This window comes from Rattus norvegicus, chromosome 5 (genome assembly GCF_036323735.1).
Source record: "Rattus norvegicus strain BN/NHsdMcwi chromosome 5, GRCr8, whole genome shotgun sequence".
NCBI lineage: Eukaryota > Metazoa > Chordata > Mammalia > Rodentia > Muridae > Rattus > Rattus norvegicus.
Window position 1 is genome coordinate 91,951,293 of NC_086023.1, and position 21,706 is coordinate 91,972,998.

A 21,706-nucleotide genomic window follows, 5' to 3' on the forward strand; every position below is an offset into this window, starting at 1 on the left:
CGCAGCAGAGAGCCCGTGGGCAGCACCCCATGAGCGAACTTGAGCCTCAGGACCACAGGTAAGACCAAATTTTCTGCTGCAAGAAAGCTGCCTGGTGAACTCAAGACACAGGCCCACAGGAACAGCTGAAGACCTGTAGAGAGGAAAAACTACACGCCCGAAAGCAGAACACTCTGTCCCCATAACTGACTGAAAGAGAGGAAAACAGGTCTACAGCACTCGTGACACACAGGCTTATAGGACAGTCTAGCCACTGTCAGAAATAGCAGAACAAAGTAACACTAGAGATAATCTGATGGCGAGAGGCAAGCGCAGGAACCCAAGCAACAGAAACCAAGACTACATGCCATCATCGGAGCCCAATTCTCCCACCAAAGCAAACACGGAATATCCAAACACACCAGAAAAGCAAGATCTAGTTTCAAAATCATATATGATCATGATGCTGGAGGACTTCAAGAAAGACATGAACACACTTAGGGAAGCACAGGAAAACATTAATAAACAAGTAAAAGCCTACAGAGAGGAATCGCAAAAATCCCTGAAAGAATTCCAGGAAAACACAATCAAACAGTTGAAGGAATTAAAAATGGAAATAGAAGCAATCAAGAAAGAACACATGGAAACAACCCTGGATATAGAAAACCAAAAGAAGAGACAAGGAGCTGTAGATACAAGCTTCACCAACAGAATACAAGAGATGGAAGAGAGAATCTCAGGAGCAGAAGATTCCATAGAAATCATTGACTCAACTGTCAAAGATAATGTAAAGCGGAAAAAGCTACTGGTCTAAAACATACAGGAAATCCAGGACTCAATGAGAAGATCAAACCTAAGGATAATAGGTATAGAAGAGAGTGAAGACTCCCAGCTCAAAGGACCAGTAAATATCTTCAACAAAATCATAGAAGAAAAATTCCCTAACCTAAAAAAAGAGATACCCATAGGCATACAAGAAGCCTACAGAACTCCAAATAGATTGGACCAGAAAAGAAACACCTCCCGTCACATAATTGTCAAAACACCAAACGCACAAAATAAAGAAAGAATATTAAAAGCAGTAAGGGAAAAAGGTCAAGTAACATATAAAGGCAGACCTATCAGAATCACACCAGACTTCTCGCCAGAAACTATGAAGGCCAGAAGATCCTGGACTGATGTCATACAGACCCTAAGAGAACACAAATGCCAGCCCAGGTTACTGTATCCAGCAAAACTCTCAATTAACATAGATGGAGAAAATAAGATATTCCATGACAAAACCAAATTTACACAATATCTTTCTACAAATCTAGCACTACAAAGGATAATAAATGGTAAAGCCCAACATAAGGAGGCAAGCTATACCCTAGAAGAAGCAAGAAACTAATCGTCTTGGCAACAAAACAAAGAGAATGAAAGCACACAAACATAACCTCACATCCAAATATGAATATAATGGGAAGCAATAATCACTATTCCTTAATATCTCTCAATATCAATGGCCTCAACTCCCCAATAAAAAGACATAGATTAACAAACTGGATACGCAACGAGGACCCTGCATTCTGCTGCCTACAGGAAACACACCTCAGAGACAAAGACAGACACTACCTCAGAGTGAAAGGCTGGAAAACAACTTTCCAAGCAAATGGTCAGAAGAAGCAAGCTGGAGTAGCCATTCTAATATCAAATAAAATCAATTTCCAACTAAAAGTCATCAAAAAAGATAAGGAAGGACACTTCATATTCATCAAAGGAAAAATCCACCAAGATGAACTCTCAATCCTAAATATCTATGCCCCAAATACAAGGGCACCTACATACGTAAAAGAAACCTTACTAAAGCTCAAAACACACATTGCACCTCACACAATAATAGTGGGAGATTTCAACACCCCACTCTCATCAATGGACAGATCATGGAAACAGAAATTAAACAGTGATGTCGACAGACTAAGAGAAGTCATGAGCCAAATGGACTTAACGGATATTTATAGAACATTCTATCCTAAAGCAAAAGGATATACCTTCTTCTCAGCTCCTCATGGTACTTTCTCCAAAATTGACCATATAATTGGTCAAAAAACGGGCCTCAACAGGTACAGAAAGATAGAAATAATCCCATGCGTGCTATCGGACCACCATGGCCTAAAACTGGTCTTCAATAACAATAAGGGAAGAATGCCCACATATACGTGGAAATTGAACAATGCTCTACTCAATGATAACCTGGTCAAGGAAGAAATAAAGAAAGAAATTAAAAACTTTTTAGAATTTAATGAAAATGAAGATACAACATACTCAAACTTATGGGACACAATGAAAGCTGTGCTAAGAGGAAAACTCATAGCGCTGAGTGCCTGCAGAAAGAAACAGGAAAGAGCATATGTCAGCAGCTTGACAGCACACCTAAAAGCTCTAGAACAAAAAGAAGCAAATACACCCAGGAGGAGTAGAAGGCAGGAAATAATCAAACTCAGAGCTGAAATCAACCAAGTAGAAACAAAAAGGACCATAGAAAGAATCAACAGAACCAAAAGTTGGTTCTTTGAGAAAATCAACAAGATAGATAAACCCTTAGCCAGACTAACGAGAGGACACAGAGAGTGCGTCCAAATTAACAAAATCAGAAATGAAAAGGGAGACATAACTACAGATTCAGAGGAAATTCAAAAAATCATCAGATCTTACTATAAAAACCTATATTCAACAAAATTTGAAAATCTTCAGGAAATGGACAATTTCCTAGACAGATACCAGGTATCGAAGTTAAATCAGGAACAGATAAACCAGTTAAACAACCCCATAACTCCTAAGGAAATAGAAGCAGTCATTAAAGGTCTCCCAACCAAAAAGAGCCCAGGTCCAGACGGGTTTAGTGCAGAATTCTATCAAACCTTCATAGAAGACCTCATACCAATATTATCCAAACTATTCCACAAAATTGAAACAGATGGAGCCCTACCTAATTCCTTCTACGAAGCCACAATTACTCTTATACCTAAACCACACAAAGACACAACAAAGAAAGAGAACTTCAGACCAATTTCCCTTATGAATATTGACGCAAAAATACTCAATAAAATTCTGGCAAACCGAATTCAAGAGCACATCAAAACAATCATCCACCATGATCAAGTAGGCTTCATCCCAGGCATGCAGGGATGGTTTAATATACGGAAAACCATCAACGTGATCCATTATATAAACAAACTGAAAGAACAGAACCACATGATCATTTCATTAGATGCTGAGAAAGCATTTGACAAAATTCAACACCCCTTCATGATAAAAGTCCTGGAAAGAATAGGAATTCAAGGCCCATACCTAAACATAGTAAAAGCCATATACAGCAAACCAGTTGCTAACATTAAACTAAATGGAGAGAAACTTGAAGCAATCCCACTAAAATCAGGGACAAGACAAGGCTGCCCACTCTCTCCCTACTTATTCAATATAGTTCTTGAAGTTCTAGCCAGAGCAATCAGAAAACAAAAGGAGATCAAGGGGATACAGATCGGAAAAGAAGAGGTCAAAATATAACTATTTGCAGATGACATGATAGTATATTTAAGTGATCCCAAAAGTTCCACCAGAGAACTACTATAGCTGATAAACACCTTCAGCAAAGTGGCTGGGTACAAAATTAACTCAAATAAATCAGTTGCCTTCCTCTATACAAAAGAGAAACAAGCCGAGAAAGAAATTAGGGAAACGACACCCTTCATAATAGACCCAAATAATATAAAGTACCTCGGTGTGACTTTAACCAAGCAAGTAAAAGATCTGTACAATAAGAACTTCAAGACACTGAGGAAAGAAATTGAAGAAGACCTCAGAAGATGGAAAGATCTCCCATGCTCATGGATTGGCAGGATTAATATAGTAAAAATGGCCATTTTACCAAAAGCAATCTACAGATTCAATGCAATCCCCATCAAAATACCAATCCAATTCTTCAAAGAGTTAGACAGAACAATTTGCAAATTCATCTGGAATAACAAAAAACCCAGGATAGCTAAAGCTATCCTCAACAATAAAAGGACTTCAGGGGGAATCACTATCCCTGAACTCAAGCAGTATTACAGAGCAATAGTGATAAAAACTGCATGGTATTGGTACAGAGACAGACAGATAGACCAATGGAATAGAATTGAAGACCCAGAAATGAACCCACACACCTATGGTCACTTGATTTTTGACAAAGGAGCCAAAACCATCCAATGGAAAAACGATAGCATTTTCAGCAAATGGTGCTGGTTCAACTGGAGGTCAACATGTAGAAGAATGCAGATCGATCCATGCTTATCACCCTGTACAAAGCTTAAGTCCAAGTGGATCAAGGACCTCCACATCAAACCAGACACACTCAAACTAATAGAAGAAAAACTAGGGAAGCATCTGGAACACATGGCCACTGGAAAAAATTTCCTGAACAAAACACCAATGGCTTATGCTCTAAGATCAAGAATCGACAAATGGGATCTCATAAAACTGCAAAGCTTCTGTAAGGCAAAGGACACTGTGGTTAGGACAAAACGGCAACCAACAGATTGGGAAAAGATCTTTACCAATCCTACAACAGATAGAGGCCTTATATCCAAAATATACAAAGAACTCAAGAAGTTAGACCGCAGGGAAACAAATAACCCTATTAAAAAATGGGGTTCAGAGCTAAACAAATAATTCACAGCTGAGGAATGCCGAATGGCCGAGAAACACCTAAAGAAATGTTCAACATCTTTAGTCATAAGGGAAATGCAAATCAAAACAACCCTGAGATTCACCTCACACCAGTGAGAATGGCTAAGATCAAAAACTCAGGTGACAGCAGATGCTGGCGAGGATGTGGAGAAAGAGGAACACTCCTCCATTGTTGGTGGGATTGCAGACTGGTAAAACCATTCTGGAAATCAGTCTGGAGGTTCCTCAGAAAATTGGACATTGAACTGCCTGAGGGTCCAGCTATACCTCTCTTGGGCATATACCCAAAAGATGCCTCAACATATAAAAGAGACACGTGCTCCACTCTGTTCATCGCAGCCTTATTTATAATAGCCAGAAACTGGAAAGAACCCAGATGCCCTTCAACAGAGGAATGGATACAGAAAATGTGGTACATCTACACAATGGAATATTACTCAGCTATCAAAAACAACGAGTTTATGAAATTCGTAGGCAAATGGTTGGAACTGGAAAATATCATCCTGAGTGAGCTAACCCAATCACAGAAAGACATACATGGTATGCACTCATTGATAAGTGGCTATTAGCCCAAATGCTTGAATTACCCTAGATCCCTAGAACAAACGAAACTCAAAACGGATGATCAAAATGTGAATGCTTCACTCCTTCTTTAAATGAGGAAAAAGAATACCCTTGGCAGGGAAGGGAGAGGCAAAGATTAAAACAGAGACTGAAGGAACACCCTTTCAGAGCCTGCCCCACATGTGGCCCATACATATACAGCCACCCAATTAGACAAGATGGATGAAGCAAAGAAGTGCAGACCGACAGGAGCCGGATGTAGATTGCTCCTGAGAGACACAGCCAGAATACAGCAAATACAGAGGCGAATGCCAGCAGCAAACCACTGAACTGAGAATAGGTCCCCTATTGAAGGAATCAGAGAAAGAACTGGAAGAGCTTGAAGGGGCTCGAGACCCCAAAAGTACAACAATGCCAAGCAATCAGAGCTTCCAGGGACTAAGCCACTACCTAAAGACTATACATTGACTGACCCTGGACTCTGACCCCATAGGTAGCAATGAATATCCTAGTAAGAGCACCAGTGGAAGGGGAAGCCCTGGGTCCTGCTAAGACTGAACCCCCAGTGAACTAGACTGTTGGGGGGAGGGCGGCAATGGGGGGAGGGTTGGGAGGGGAACACCCATAAGGAAGGGGAGGGGGGAGGGGGATGTTTGCCCGGAAACCGGGAAAGGGAATAACACTCAAAATGTATATAAGAAATACTCAAGTTAATAAAAAAAAAAAAAAAGACCCAGTCTCCAATCCAGCTTCCTCCAAGCAGATGGAACTTTTCTTTGCCTCCAGCTGTCATAGCTGTTCAGTGGCAGCAGCATCTCTCGCAGCTTACAATCATCCTTGAGAACTGATTTGAGCTGCAATTTGCATATTTTTGGTTTTGTTCATTTGTTTGTTTCCTTCTACATATTCATTTGACTTTCCAAATCAATCATTTCAAAATGTCAGTTCTATGTGATTAATATCTAGCCAATTTGGAAGCCATTGGCCAAGAACACTTAAATTCCCTCTGGATTCTACACACATGTCGTACAAAACAAGGTGTCATGATGAAAATAAACACCAGGAACAGAAATCTACCATAGAGGTCTGTTCATACCACATCAGTATGATATAAAGTGGGTTGCAGTAATCCTCAGATTGCTCATTGAGACTAGAACACTTTATAGTTGCCAATATCTTGGTTTATGCCATGCATTGGCTACGTCAATGAGCTATTCATTCATATCATTGATATCTTTCCCTTGCCTAAGTCATACCTTCAGCTGAAATTGGGATTACATGTTGTTAAAATGCAGTATGTCCAACTAAATTTGAATTTCATGTGGTTTAAAAATAACCCTTTTAGTATATATAAAACACATTGCATATGATGTAACCTATACTCAAAATATTTCTTCATTTCAAATGTTAACAGAATGTCTGTGTTTTATTTGCTCAGTCTTTGAACCCTACTTATGACTTCCTTCCAAGTAATCTGCTTACATTCATATTCTTGCCTAAGGTCTGCTTCTAGTGATTCTAAACTAAGAATGTCAGCAGCTACCCAGAAGGGATTGACTTTTAAGAAAAGACTCAGAAAACAAACTTCAGAAGCAAAATCTTTTTGCAGCATCCAAACAAGAATAAAATTATAAAGGACTATTACTATATTTCTGGCTAGAAAGTACATACCAGAAAAATCTACATAGCCAGTCAGCCTCATTTTTCTCACATTTTCACCACACAAAATTCCAGCCCATTTTCTTCATTTGTAGGGATTGTCACCCCATCAGAAAAACACCTACTATCCAATCACCTTTACTGAACTCTTTGCCAAGAGTCATTAGTAGAATGATGGTGTAATAATATTCTATACTTTCTGTCATGAATCCATTAAATGTCTACCCAGGAAAGTATTCTATGCTTCACAAAACACTTGTTGGGTCTGAAAAAGGAGTCTGTATATCACATGGTTCTTGATGTATTATCTCCTTCTTTTGAGTACACTAATACCAGGAGTCACAGATTCTCTATGATTAATAAAATTTGAAACTATTCACGTTTCTTCTTTCTTCCTTTATTCCCTTCCCTCCTTCCTTGTTTCTCTCTCTCTCTCTCTCTCTCTCTCTTTCTTTCTTTCTTTCTTTCTTTCTTTCTTCCTTCCTTTCTTTCTTTCTTTCTTTCCTTCCTTCCTTTTCTTTCTTTCTTTCTTTCATTCTTTCTTTCTTTCTTTCTTTCTTGCCTTCTTTCTTTCTTTCTTTCTTTCTTTCTTTCTCTTTCTTTCTTTCTGAGTGTTGAGGCATGAATATGGCCTACAACACGTGAATAGTAGAGAAGAATGTCTGGGAGTCCTTTACTTCAATCACATGGATCTTGGGGATTGAATTTAGATCATCAGACTTGTCAGCAAACAACTTTATCTGCTGACACACCTTTCCCATCACAAATTATGATTTTAAGGAGCTTACTTAAAGCTCCAGTGCATTCTTTTTTGCCATCACTCTTTAAACATAGTAGAAATTCTGTGTGACCAATACAGTATCAATCTACCTAGTAACATTGTCAATACTTTTCAGGATATTTGTTTTTGGTGTTTCTTTCTTTTTCTTTTCTTTTTTTTTTATTTTCTTGTATAACATTGATTTATTCTGTGACTTTTTCCCTCATTGGCAGTAGTTTAAAGTAGATTTATACATCAATATTTTATGAAAGATAAAAATCTAGAAAAATTCAGATATTATCTGTAATATACAGGACTTGACTTTGACCATGCATTTTTGTCTCTTGAAAACGTCATTTTTAAGAGTTGCATAAGAATGAAAAGGCTCACTGTACTCCTCACAGAACCCAAGATTCATTCAGTTCAGTTCAACCTGAAGTTCTTTTCTCAAGTGCATGTCAGTAGTGTCTGCTGCTGCTTCTGAATAGGCAGAGCATCTGTTTTCTGCTTTTTGTCAATGATGTTTAGATACTCTTTCTCTGAGTCTTCAAGAAAACGTTTCAAAGTAAGTTTGAACAGTAACCCAGGATCTGGTCCAGAGAATAGTGGGCAATTACAGACCTCCCGAAGTTTGAGAGGCTGTGGTATGAGTCTGTCCAAGTACTAAGCTCAGTTCCAGTGAGAAGGATGTGTCCATAGTCACTCTGGCAACTTAGGATAGCCATGAAGACTCTCTGAGAACTCCATCTGCTGCCAAAACACTGACCTAGCTCTTACGTCCACACCTTTGGAGCCAGCTATAGTCCAATTTTGTCACCTTTAGCCTTTAATGTTCTACTGTATGGTCTATCAAATATATACTTCTATAACTTTGACTGTATCCACTGTTCCAGAACTGCCAAGATGTCTCATGAACAAATGGCCCAAATCATTGTGAGAAAAAATCATGCCAAAGAAATCCAAGCTAGCCTTTTTGTGGCATGCCCCAGGACCACATGTGTGATCTCACGGCTCAGGAGCTGGTTCATGTCTGTTACACTGCTCAAAAGCTCAGTAAAAACAAACTCTTGTCCATTTGGGAGCACAAAGGCATTGACATCTGGGGAATCAACCATGTGAATCACCCAATTGATCTCAGAGATCCTTGGGACATCTCGATTGTATCATGTAAGATGACAAACCACTTCCTTAACAGTCAGGTATCCGAGGTCTCTATCAGGCAAAAATTCAAGAAGAATTTTTAAATTTTTCCATCCATACTTCATATTCCAGGTTTGACAGAAGTCTGAAGTCTTCTTTCCCCACTAAGTCTTCTTTATGAACTGCAGTCTGCCCCAAGAAATCAGTTTCTCTCTGGAGTGAGTACCCTGGGATACAGTGGACCCCACCAGCAGGCTGTCCACTGACACCAAGGCCCTGAGCAGTAAATGCAAACTAGGGACTTAGCACTGTCAGTCACTGTCATTCAGTGCTCTTACTGCCTGGAAACTTTCATTTCTGCAGGACTTTCAATAACAAAAATCACAATGACTCTCAAGTGCCCAAAACACGGAAATGGGGGTGCTTACCTACAAAAATATTATGCAGGGTGATTCTTTTCCATGACAAGGAGAAAGAAAAGTAGCTGGAGTTCATGTTCTTGCAGCCTCGTGTTCTCTGAACTGTCCTATCATAAGAGAGGGTCAGAGTTTCCACACATCTGCGCCGGTTCAGGCCACTCTAGTTCCTCTCTTGTTGTTCATTCTGAAACCAGTGCAAAATGCACCTTGCCATCATTGTGGGTAGGGGCATAAGCAAATGGTGACAAGCACTTCCCCCTAACAAGAAGGAGCTATGTAAAGACAGCGGGAAGAACAAGTGGAGGCTGCTCCTTGGTCTGAGCGCACTTGGACTGCTGCTTATAGTGTTTTATTTCACTCACCTGGAAATGAATCCAGGGTATTTGTTAAGCTCAGAATTCTTAATTTTCTGATTCTTATTTTTTTTATTTCTTCTACAACTTGCTGAAATTATGGTTTCATCTTTCACTGGGGGAAAATAAGCCTTTAAAGCATGTACAATAATCCTGTTATTTTGATTTCAATACTAGAAGTTCAGCTTGTCCATGACTGCCTCATATGGAATGAATGTAATTGTTTGGTATCAATGGGAGGCTATACTCCATTCCAGAGTAAAAGTATATTAAGTATGAAACACAACTGCTAGTTTATGGACTTGCAAACTCCTCTGAGTATTGAGGATGATTTCCTTAGCAATACCCACTTAAGCATTCATTTGGTTTTTACTTTAATCTGATCTCATCAGTAGATACTGCCACCCTGTGGTGGCATCAGAAGACCTGAAGGTATCCTGGAAAACGCTGGTAATGCTTGCTTTGAGCACCCTCATAGAAGCAGGGGGAGGGATGTTGGGACAGAGGGTTTCATTGGGGGAAACCAGAAAGTGGATAACATTTGAAATGTAAATAAATAAAATTCCCAATAAAAATAAAAAATTCTCACCTTCATTACAATAACAACTTCTTTTTTATTTAAAAAGCTGTGTGATATCAAATTATCATTTAAGCGTCACTTAAATGATACTTATGAGGCAGGACACTCAACCTAACCTTGGTTAACCAGCTTCAGTCTATTCTCAACACTGAAATTAAATCTGTAGGCACTGGCTAACTGAGACAGTAGGCTTCAGAGAGTAAAAGTGTCTGTTGTCAAACCTCTTTTCTGCTGTGAATACAAAAGCAAACAGAGATGGGAGTTAGGTGACATCTTGGCAATGAGTCATTCTTCAAAAATGCATACTTAGATTCAACCAGAAAGGAGAACATGAACAAAAAGAAACCTATTTTTTTAAGTGAGGGGCTTGTGACTTTGCAAATGACACTATTTTGAAATCTCATAAAATGGAATCTGTACTATTCTGAGAAAAGTTTTCTTCTGATTACAATTTCTATTCATTGAATATAGTTATCTTCATTTGTTTAGATGCCATAGTTTGATTGTCATTCAGTGTTTTCCTTGTGGCATTAAGTAACGTAATAATGTAATAAAGCCTTCACAGAAATACTGTCAGCAGGTATTAAAAAAAATTCACAAAGCCATACAGAGATGCTCTAACTCACCTTATTCCAAACCCAGCATTGCTCTAATAATGAAAACCAGACTCAGAATCATGGGTCTACAAGATATCCTATCCAAACAAAAATACATAAATACACACATAAATACATACATACATACATGCATACATACATACATACACACCCACATACATACATAAAGAAATACATAAAGACATACATACATACATACATACATACATACATACATACATACATACATACACAGGCCACAAATGTTTCCCAATATGCAACTCAAAACAAGGTAAATGTCATATAATTCTATTTTCACCATCTCTTATCCTTGATCTACATGAATGTGCTTGTATTTGTTTTTTTATAAGTTCATGAGTAATTTCATAAGACATCACAGAGGTAAACTATCCCATCAATGATAGAAAGACTTTTAACTATTTAGCCTCCTGTAATTTAGTTTGTTAATTTACCCCACTGTTAAAAACATGGAATTTATATAGCATTTAGTGTTTAGTCTGTGCTTAGACAAAAGAAGAAATTGGTAAAACATTAAAAAAAAAGCAGGCAATGTAAGAACTAATCATTCTATGGGGTAAAGTAGTTGGAGGTTTATAGAATCAACAGTCCACTGTTTACAAGCGATTTTCTTCTATTACTTAAAGTTAGCATATAAACAGTCTTTGTTATGATATAGTCATACATATATTTAAACTACCATTCAAGATAAAAAACTATTTTTATTTCTGGAAACTTGCTCCTGTACAGTGTTTGCCAAGGTAGAAGCCTCCACAGTGCTAAAGTCTTCAGGCTGCACCTCTGAAACCTTCCTAAGAGTTTCAAATGATCTACATTGAATAAAAGATTCACTAGCAACTCCCACAGATTTTTCTGAATTCTCATGCAAATCACTCACTACTGTTTGTAAATCTTCCTAAAGGATTCTCAGAGACAACTGATGATGTATAATCTTTCTAAAGCCTTGGCACAAGCTCCACGTAGTTTTTAACTTGTTACCTATTCAATTGAGCAAGTTCCAGATAAAGTTACTGATTGATGAAAGCTTTCATCAGCCTCAGCAGACATTGCAGACCAAAATACTGCAGGGCCTGTGTGATTTGTTTTCATTTACAAAGGTGCAGAGGCTTTGAATTTAAAAATGGAACGTTTTCTTCTGGTGCCAAATGCAAAAACTTAACATCTACTTCCCATCTAGTGATTTTACTAGTTCAAAAGAATTTCTTTGAATCTTATCTGTATTATATTTCCTGCTGATTGGCAGGGCCTCCTACTTCAGCTGCAAAGCCATAACTGTGCTGGCTCCAATTTTAACAGGAAACAAATAACAAAGAAAACCGGGAAATAAATGTACGGAGTGTTTACAGGATGGTGAAAACTATACTTCTCTTCTTGCAGAGCTGGTGCTGCCATGTTGATTTATTCCTGGGAAGTCTTTCATGCAAACATACAACAAAAGCTTCCGATTATTTTGTCAACAACAGAAACATTTCCCTCAGTTTCCAAATTTCCTCTTTACTGATTTGTGTGAGTCCACATTGCTGCTCAGAATGTCTTGAGCCTTGGAAGAGGTTTCCTTGGATAAAGCAATTTGTTACAAAAAGAAAATGTCCTGAGAAAACATAGAACATGCTTGCAAGGCCAAAGAAAGAATTTTACGTAGACCACAGGAGCTTTGAAGCACTTTGAAGATTCCAAGACAATTTAGAGTCTGTTTACAGGAAGAGATGCATTTCGAATCTGCTATTTAAACTTCATAAGTCTCTTCAACACACTAAAAGGCTATAGGTGAATAGAAAAAAAGAGGAAGAGCTTTATAGACAATTATTGGTGAGTTTCATATTTATAAACCTTGCCCTGCCCTAACATGACACTTTAAACAGATTGATAATTTTTAGTAGTTGTGGATCCCATTATAAGAGCTGTCAAGACATAGAACTTTTCACTTTGTAATGAAAAAAGAAAATACCTCAGATGGTTTACAATGTATACTAAAGTTCTTATCAAACTGCCTTTCTTTGAAGGTTCTCAATACTCTAACCTTCCTTGCTGCAGTCTTTTACACTTCCTAATCTCTATTACACCTTTACTTACATACTCTGAAGCCTTTGTTTAACTGGATTGATCAAAAGTAGAAGGGATGTTTTCCTGATTCTTTACTAAGTACCCTGATTCATGGCAGCAGTAGCATGACTAATTAATTGCTATCTAATTGTTGGATACATTTATTATAGACAAAGCATAGTAATGAGATTTTAGCATTTTTTTAGAAATACTTGGTTTTATCTGTTAAAATCTATTTAGATATTTTCTTTTTTAATTTTATTTTTTGGATATTTTATGTATTTACATTTCAAATGTTATCCCCTTTTCCCCCTCACCCATAGCCCCTTCCAGATCCCCCTGCTTCTATGAGGATGCTTCCATTCCCACCCACCCAGTCCAACCTCTATGCCCTGGCATTATGGTAAGTCAAGGAAATGAGTCTTCACAGGACCAAGAGCTTTTCCTCCTATTGATGCTGAACAATGCTGTCTTCTGCTACATATGTGGCTGGAGTCATGGGTACTCCATGTGTACTCATTGGTTGGTGGTTTAGTCCCTGGGAGCAAGGGTGGGATTTGATTGGTTGATATTGAAGTTCTTCCTATGGGGTTGTAAACCCATTCAGCTCTTTCAGACTTTTCTCTAATTCTTCTTTTGAGGTCTCCTTATTCATTCCAGTACTTAGCAATAACCATCCTCATCTCTATCAGTAGGGCTCAGGCAGAGCCCAGATCTGAGGAGACGCCATATCTGGATCCTGTAAGCAAGCACGCCTTGGCATCAGCATTATTGTCTGGGTTTAGTGCCTGCATTTGGAATAGATCCCCTAAGTGGAACAGTCTCTGGATGACCTTTTCTTCAGTCCCTGCTCCACTGTTTTCCCAATATTTCCTCCTGTGAATATTTTTCTCTCCCTTATATGAAGAAATGAAGCATCCACATTTTTGACCTTGCTTCTTTTTGAGCTTCATATGATCTGTGATTTTTTTCTTAGGTACCCCAAGCAATTGGGCTGATAACTACTTATCAGTGAGTACATACCATGTGTGTTCTTTTGTGATTGGGTTACTTCACTAAGGATGATATATTCTAGTTCAATCCATTTGCCTAAGAATGTCTTGTAGTCATTGTTTCTAATAGCTGATTATTACAACATTGTGTAAATTTACCACATTTTCTGTATCCATTCCTCTGTTGAAGAGCATCTAGATTCTTTCCAGCTTCTGGATATTATAAATAAGACTGCTATGAACATAGTGGAGCATGTGTTCTTGTTATATGTTGGAGCTTGTTTTGGGTATATTCCCAGGAGTGGTATAGCTGGGTTCTCAGGTAGTACTATGTCCAATTTTCTGAGGAACTGTCAGACTGATTTCAAGAGTGGTTGTACCAGCTTACCGTCCAACCAACAATGGAGGAATGTTCCCATTTCTCCACGCCCTCAGCAGCATCTACTGTCCTATGAGTTTTTGATCTTTACCATTTTAACTGGTGTGAGGTGGTATTTTAGGGTTATGTTTATTTGCATTTCCCTGAGGAGAAATGATGGTAACATTTCTTTAGGTGCTTCTCAGCCATTTTGCATTCCTCAATTGAGATTTTTTTGTTTAGCTCTGTACCCCAATTTTAATAGGATTATTCAATTACATTGTATATTAGCCCTCTATTGAATGTAGGATTGGTAAAGATCTTTTCCCAATCTGTTGGTTGCCATTTTGTCCTATTGACAGTGTATTTTAAGTCCTTTGCCTTACAGAAGTTTTGCAATTTTATGAGGTCCTATTTCTCAATTCTTGATCTTAGAGCATAAGTGTTCTGTTCAGGAAAATGTCCCCTGTGGGTATGTGTTTAAGGCTCTTCCCCACTTTCTCTTCTATTAGTTTCAGTATTTCTGGTTTTATTTGAAGGTTTTTGATCCACTTGACTTGAACTTTGTAAAAGGAGATAAGAATGGATCAATTTGCATTTTTCTGCATTCTGACCTCCAGTTGAACCAGCACCATTTGATAAAACTGCTGTCTTTTTCCATTGGATAGTTTTAGCTTCTTTGTCAAATATTAAATGACCAGAGTTGTGTGAGTTCATGCCTGGGTCTTCAATTCTATTCCATTGATCTACCTGCCTATCTCTGTACCAATACCATACAGTTTTTATTACGATTGCTCCGTGATGTAGTTTGAAATCCACTATGGTGACTCCCCCAGAGCTCTTTTATTGTTGAGAAGAGTTTTTGCTATTCTGGGTTTTTTGCTTTTTCAAATGAATAGCCAAATTCCTCTACTTTTATGAAGAATTGAGTTGGAATTTTTATGTGGATTGCATTGAATCTGTAGATTTTTTTGGGGGAAAGATTACCATGTTTACTATAAAGAGCCAGTAAATATCTTCAACAAAATAATTGAAGAAAACTTTCCTAATCTAAAGAAAGCGATGCCCATGAACATACAAGAAGCCTACAGAACTCCAAAGAGATTGGACCAGAAAAGAAATTCCTCCCATCACATAATAGTCAAAACACCAAATACATTAAATGAAGAAAGAATATTAAAAACAGTAAGGGAGTAAGATTAGGTAACATGTAAAGTCACACCTATCAGAATTGTACCAACTTCTCAACAGAGAATATGAAACCTAGAAGATCTTGTGATGATGTCATACAGATCCTAAGGCAACACAGATGCCAGCTCAGGCTACTATATCTAGCAAAGCTCTCAATTATCATAGATAAACCAAGATATTCCATGAGAAAACCAAATTTACACAATATCTTTCCTCAAATCCAGCCTTAGAAAGAATAATAGATGGAAAACTCCAAAATAATGAAGGAAACTACACCATAGATAAAGCAAGTAAGTAATCTCCTTGTATCAAAGACTAAAAAAGATAGCCACACAAACATAATTTTACCTCTATCAATGAAAATGAAAGGAAACAATCACTATGCCTTAATATCTCTTAACATCAATGGACTTAATTCCCCAATAAAAAGACATAGACTAACAGACTGGATATATAAACAGAAACCAGCATTGTGCTCCATAAAGGAAACTTACCTCAGTGACAAAGACAGACAGCACTTAAGACTAAAACTGTTGGGAAAAAATTCCAAGCAAATTGTCCCAAAAAATAAGCTGGAGTAACCAATCTAATATCAAATAAAATTGACTTTCAACCAAAAGTTCTCAAAAAAAGGTAAGGAAGAAAATTCATACTCATCAAAAGAAAAATCTACCAAGATGAACTCTCAATTCTGAAGATCTATGCTCCAAATGCAAGGGCACCCTCATTCATAAAAGAAACTTTACTAAAACTCAAAGCATGTATTGCAGGCATAGAATAGCAGTAGATGACTTCAACACACCATTCTCTTCAATGGACAGATCATGGAAACAGAAACTAAACAGAGACCCAGAGAAACCAAGAGAAGTAATGAACCAAATGTCTTTAATAGATATCTATAGAACATTTAATCCTAAAACAAAAGAATATAATTTCTTCTCAGCACCTCATGGTACTTTCTGAAAAATTGACCCTATAATTGGTCACAAAACAGGCCATAATAGATCCTAAGGGATTGAAATAATCCAAGGCATCCTATCAGATCACCATGGACAAAGGCTGGTTTTCAATAACAACAAAAACAACAGAAAGTCCACATGCACATGAAAGCTGAACAATGAAGAAATGAAGAGAGGAGTTAAAGACATTTTAGAATTTAATGACAATGAAAGCACAACATACTCAAACTTATGGGATACAATGAAAACAGTGCTAAGAGGAAAACTCATAGCTCTGATTGACTGCAAAAAGAAATTGGAGAGAGCATACAATAACAGCTTGACAGCATTCCTTAAAACTCTAGAACAAAAGAAGACAAATTCACCCAAGAAGAGTAGACAGCAGGAAATAATCAAACTCAGAGCTGAAGTCAACCAGCATTAACAAAAAGAAGTATACAAAGAATCAACAAAACCAGGAGCTGGTTCTTTGAGAAAATCAACAAGATAGATAAACCCTTACCCAGACTAACCAGAGGGTGTAGAGACGGTATCCAAATTAACAAAATCAGAAATGAAAAGGGAGACATAACAACAGAAACTGAGGAAACTCAAAAAACTATCAGATCCTACTACAAAAGTCTATACTTAACAAACTGGAAAATCTTGAGGAAATTGACAATTTTCTAGACAGTTAACAGATACCATAGTTAAATCAGGATCAGATAAACTATCTAAATAGTACCATAACCCCTAAAGAAATTGAAGCATTCCTTAAAAGTCTCAAAACCAAAAAAGACCCAGGACCAGATGGGTTTAGTGCAGAATGTTATCAGACCTTCAAAGAAGACCTAACAGCAATGCTTTTTAAACTTTTCCAGAAAATAGAAACAGAAGGAACACTACACAATTCGTTCTTTGAAGTCACAATTAAGGTTACACCTAAACCATATAAAGACCCTACAAAGAAAGAGAAGTTCATACCAATTTCCCTCATGATAATCAATGCAAATATACTCAATTAAATTCTCGCAAACAAAATCCAAGAACAGATCAAAATGATCATTTATCATGATCAAGTAGGCTTCATTCCAGGGATGCAGGAATGATTCAATATATGGAAATCCATCAACATAATCAACTATGTAAACAAACTCGAGGAAAAAAAACACATAGTCATTTCATTAGATGCTGAGAAAACATTTTAAAAAATTCAGCAACCCTTCATGATAAAAAACTTGAAAAGATAAGGAATTCAAGGCCCACACCTAAACGTAGTAAAAGCAATATACAACAAACCAATAGCCAACATCTAACTAAATAGAGAGAAACTTGAAGCAATCCCACTAAAATCAGGGACTAGACAAGGCTTCCCATTCTCTCCCTACCTATTCAATATAGTACTTGAAATCCTAGCCAGAGCAATTAGACAACAAAAAGAGGTCAAAGGGAAACAGATTGGAAAGGAAGAAGTCAAAATACCACTATTTGCAGATGATATGATAATATACTTAAGTGAACCCAAAATTTCCACCAGAGAACTCCTACAGCTTATAAATAATTTCAGCAAAGTAGTTGGTGTGACTCTAAGCAAGCAATTGAAAGATCTATATAACGAGATCTTCATGTCTCTGAAGTAAGAAATCAAGGATCTCCAAAGAGAGAAAGAGCTTCCATGCTAATGGATTGGCAGAATTAATATAGATTTTAGTATTATTAAAGGATGGCAGTATATAGAGGTTATGTTTGTAAAACATGCACAGCAGAATATTTCATTAAGTGATGTAACTTATGCTAAGACAGAAGGCACTATTTATTCTCCCTCATAACTATAATTTTATGTGTGTATTACATGTGAATGAATGCATATAGAACATAGAGAGACAGAAGGAACCCATGTGAGGGGGGTAAACATGCTTTTATAGGATCAGAGATGAAAGTGGGGAAGGAAGGTAGTAAATCACACACGCTATGAAAGTGGAGGCAGGAGTCCTAGAGTATGAAAGGCTTAGTGTGAATAGTGGGCAGGAAGATGAAGACAATAAGAGTGGAGATCATTACCCTAAATATTTTAGGGCGATCATTGCTGTGATGAAACACCATGACCTAAATTAACTTTGAGAAGAAAAGGTTTATTTTATTCACAGTTCCATATAAGTCCAGCTTCAACAGCAATCAGGGCAGGAATTCACACGGGGAAGAAACCTGGAGACAGAAGCTGATACAAAGGTTATGGAAGAGGGCTGTTTATAGGCTTCTCCTTCAGGCTTGATCAGTCTGCTTTCTTATAGAACCCAGGGCTATCACCTCAAGGATGGCTCCACCCTCACTGTTAATCACTAATTAAGAAAATGAACAATAGGCTTGACTGCAATCTCATTTTATGAAGGAACTTCTCAATTGAAGTTCCCTCCTCTCAGATGACTCTATCTTGTGTCAAGTTGATATAAAACTATCCAGAACACCAAATTAAGGATATATGAAAACATTACAATGAAATAAATGAAAGCAGTTTCAAGGAACACAGTCTGCATAAATGACAGAGCCAGTCCCAGGATCCTCACCACTACTAATGGAAATGCAGTGCCAGAGGTAATCTATGACCTAGGAACCCCAAGAGTAAACTATTGCCATTCATCTTGATTGGCTACAAACGTCACATGGTTGCTGAAGACACCATATTCTTTGGTTATAGAATGTAGTGGAAAGAGCCAGAAAAGGAGCTGTAATTTTCTTCCATGCTAGCTACCTCTCCTATTGCTTTCCATGCTTTAAAAGAAGGGTTATCCCCCATTCCTAAGCATGTAAGCTCAAGTTGTATAAGAATGTAGCTGAATGTGAGCCGGGGTGCAAGTCCTAAACATCATTTTTCTAGGTATTATGCTTTTGTTTTGTCCTTGCCCTTCCTTGATGATGGGCTGTAAATCATAAGCTAAAATAAACAAACAAAATAAAACAAACAAAACTTAAAGGAAAAAATACACCTCTTCTCCCTATGTTGATTTTAGCTGTGGTCTTTATTACAGCAATGGGAAGCAAACTGGACCAAAGTTTTAAATTTCATTCAAAATCTTAATTCCCATCCTGAATTTGTATTTATTTTGCATTTCTGTTCATATTGTTGATTTTTTCTTTTATTTTGCTATTCTTATTTATTTTGCTTTGGACTAATTTTCTCTGACATCTTCAATCTTCCTTTAAAAATATTGATAATTTTTATTCATAAACTATTAATAAGATAATCATTATTCCAACTTTTTTTATTTTAGCCTATTTAGTTGTCACTGATGTGTTATGATTTTTTGAGGATTTATGTTTCTTTTACATGTTTCATTTTGCATGTTATATATATATATATATATAATTTCTAGGGTAATTTTTGAAAATTCTTCGTGAGTATCTTACTTTTGAGGGTTCATTTCCCAGTAACAGACAAAAAGAGATGCTGCTGTAACAACTATACACTACACAAGATATACAAATCGTTTTAAAATTGGTGAAAGCTATGAGAATGGGGATAAAACAGAAAATGACCAAATAGGTGTATAGTACATTGTAAGGCTACAAACTTCCTAGAGTATATATAAATAAAGTATGTGAATGAAATAAAGTAAGAAGACTAGTGGGAATGTTATAGAAAAGACTCCCACATCAGCACAAAAAGAAAAAAAATTCCCATGATGATGATCCCTGAGAATAAAAGTAGATACATATGAAAAAGTATAAAAATAAAAATACAACTCTCAAAGCAAAATACTTCAAAAATACAGTAGCAACATATATTACAAAGGAAAGAGAAAACAAAGTAAAAGAGGTATAGTTGTTCAGTAATTGAATAAACACACAAAGACGTCTATACACTGAAAAATACAAACTAACATCATTGAGATTTCTAAGTATAATAAATACATATGCAACAAAAAGCAATGTAAAAGAGGGACCAAAGCAAAAGAGGACAAAGTTCTGACTCCTCAAACTGAGTAGAAGGGTTCAGAGCAACTGCGAGCCATTGTCTTGATTTATGCTGGAACTGGGTCTGTATCGCACAATCGTTTAGTGTTCTCAGTACTGTCTCCTCTATTAGCTTCTTTTCATTGTGCTATTGGTGACTCCTTTAACTGTATTTAGTGCAGTCTGTGGGATAGGTAGGTTCTCCTACCAGTCAGAGACTTTCCACACCATAGCCATTTAGGGAGCTGCTGTTTTAGAGAAGCTGTGTTTCAAGTAACACTGAGGGTCAAGTAGGTAATCACAGCACTGGTATTTACTCAACGAAAGAACCTGTGTTCCTATTTTATCATATGCTAAATATGTATGACACTGCTAGAGAGAATTAAGTTCTTCCCTGGGCTCTGACATTAGACCAGTTCCTCAGTAGTGGAATTCTAATTAAGCAACTTCCAGTTAGTCAACAAATATCTATTTCATCAATTAATTGTATTTGAAACATCAATACAGACTTACTTGGTAAAAAAAAAGTAAAATAAAAAAAATGCTCACTGAAGCCTCCATTGTTCCCTTACTAAGTACCCACACTTGAAGATTGTAGTTTACTCTTCTCTGAGAACAGCATACCCCTACCCCCATGATGCTTCTTCTGAACGTTTCTCTTCAACATTTCTGTTTGAGCTTATATTGAAATATCTTTCATAACACTTCTTATTTGGCTGCACTATGAACAAAATAGAATAACCTGTGTAAGTTACTTATATAGTTAAAAAAATAACACCACTTTAGTAAGTTTATTTAATAAATAAAGCACTGGTTTAGTTATGATTTTGCTGCTGTGGTCACTTCACTGAAAATGCAGGATGCAAATGAGAAGGGTCTTTCAAATCCAGAATGCCTTCTGCTGACCAGCCCTACCCTGAAAACAGTAATAGTGCTGATTTTCTGAATACTTTCATAGAACTGATTTCATCATTACTACATAAGTGTTTCAGGTAGGCGAAATCAAAGCACCCAGTTTTTAATGTTTTCAAGGTCAGAGTACCTTGGAAGAAATAATATTATGTCACATTTTTGCCAGTAGACAGCCAATGAATATTCCCATGTTCTTTAAATGAACATATATGTACTTTTATGCCTCTGTAGGATGTGGTAACAATGTATGTGCCTGGTGTAGAGGTATGTACTAGGACATAATTTAGCTAGGAGATAAATGCCTTCATTTTACCTTTAATTACCTTCCTGATTACATTTTCAGGAAAAGAGAGTTAAAGATGAGAAAGAAGAAAGAAAAATACCAATAATGAAAGAAAAGAAGACAAGCAAGCAACATAGATGAGGACAGTGGGAGAAATTAATCAGAGGTGAGATTGGGAATTCTGGCTTCCTCTTTCCCTTATTCCCAAATTCCTAGCTATCATCACTAGGCCCTTCTATGTT

At 37.1% G+C, this 21,706-nt stretch overlaps 2 pseudogenes; one reads left to right on the plus strand and one right to left on the minus strand.

Annotated features, from left to right (window-relative positions):
• Window positions 1–8,097: 8,097 nt before the first annotated feature.
• Oma1-ps1 (OMA1 zinc metallopeptidase, pseudogene 1) lies at window positions 8,098–8,971 on the minus strand (annotated as a pseudogene).
• Window positions 8,972–8,979: 8 nt separating this feature from the next.
• Window positions 8,980–9,641, plus strand: LOC134479077 (metalloendopeptidase OMA1, mitochondrial-like; annotated as a pseudogene).
• Window positions 9,642–21,706: the final 12,065 nt, after the last annotated feature.